This window comes from Bactrocera neohumeralis, chromosome 5, assembly GCF_024586455.1.
Source record: "Bactrocera neohumeralis isolate Rockhampton chromosome 5, APGP_CSIRO_Bneo_wtdbg2-racon-allhic-juicebox.fasta_v2, whole genome shotgun sequence".
NCBI classification, from domain to species: domain Eukaryota; kingdom Metazoa; phylum Arthropoda; class Insecta; order Diptera; family Tephritidae; genus Bactrocera; species Bactrocera neohumeralis.
This window is the reverse complement of record NC_065922.1, coordinates 48,386,472-48,388,141: the sequence shown is the minus strand read 5'-3', so window position 1 is coordinate 48,388,141 and position 1,670 is coordinate 48,386,472.

Here is a 1,670-nt window from a genome sequence, read left to right as displayed (position 1 = left end):
GTTTTTTTTTTCGTCTGCCTATTGCCTGGTGGTCATACGTTTTTCATTATTATTATAAATACAAAATAATCAGCTCTAGATTTATAAAATATAGGACTTAGAACAGACTGAAACAAATATCATTGGGATATGAGCGTCAAACGTAGAAGTTATGGAATAGGGCCGGTTTAAATAGCTTATTAATTGTAAAGTCAAAATGATGATGACGGGATTCAATTCATGGAAAGTAGATGCTAAAAGAGCATCTGGGGAAACTTATGTAACTATTTTTTATTTAATTTATTTTTATTTCTATTGAACCATAGCTTATAACATAATCATAGTCGGAACGGACCCGGATTTTTATCCGCCCAAAGACTGTCAACCCGGCACCATGCCTCGAAATAACTTCAGGATTTTTTAGCTCTCGGAAAACGGAATAGCTCTCGGTCTACAACAACATAGAATTTATAAGGGTTCTATCAAGACTTTTAAACCCTCCTTCAGAACGGAAAGATAGGATCAAGAACTATTTCAGTGGACGGCAGTCAGCAGCAGAATTTAGAGGTAAGTATATAAATCTCTCTCCGTTTGGTCCGACTCTGTCAAAACAACGTTTTCTGGGCATAACGTTAGATTTATCGATGATTTATTACTACTCAACGGGGTTTGTGTAACCGAAGTTGCATAAAAATCCGTACTTAACCTCAACAAATAATTTTACATTTAAGCCGCAAAAGTGTGACTGTACTGTTTGAAAAATACCATTTTATGGCATGTGCCAGTATTCACGAGCCATTTTTTTAATCTCATACTTTCCTGTGTCCTCGCATTCATATCTTTGTAACACCAAAATAACGTCGGAAATATAAATTATATACAATATAAAGGATCAGCATGACAAGCAGTACCTATTTAGCCATGATCGTCTGTTTGTCTGTATATTTATGTATACGCGAACTAGTCCCAGTTTTCGAGATATGGATCTGAAATGTGGCACACCCAAGATGCCCCTCGTATGTCGAAACCACCGATATCAAACCACTATAGCATATAACTGCCATACAAACTGGCCGATCAGCCTCAAGCCTTGTACGGACAAGTTTTTAATTTTACAAGGTATCGTTACGAAATTTGGAAGAGAATATTATCAGATCGGATCACTATAATTTATATGTACTATATGACATTAAAATAGGCCTTTCGGAACCAAATTAAATAGCTTTTTATGCTCTAAAAATGCGCCTGTGAAGGATACTATAGCTTCGGTGCAGCCGAGCACTTCAAAAAGTTCACAAACAAGATGTGAACAATCCTACTTTATTCTTCAACGTGTTGCGAGAGTACAAAAAAAATAGAAGAAACAAGACAAAAGGTACAGAATGAAATCAATTACATTCGACATGCCAAAAATAAACAGGAAATGATCTCGTTTGTGCCGATGCAGTGAGGGTTATTCGCACAACCGTCGGTATCTACAAGTTAGAGGCGGTTTATGCGGTCACTGAAAAAAGCAAAAAGCACAAATTGAACTGTCATGCGACAATGACACTTTTATTAATGTAAAGCGCTAATTGTTCGTTAGGCAATAGAATTGCTTCACGTGATGCAGCAGAACACAAGTGACTAATAACCCACTTTAAAACAACAACATAATGATCTGAAACCACAGCGAACAGCGCGAACGTGAG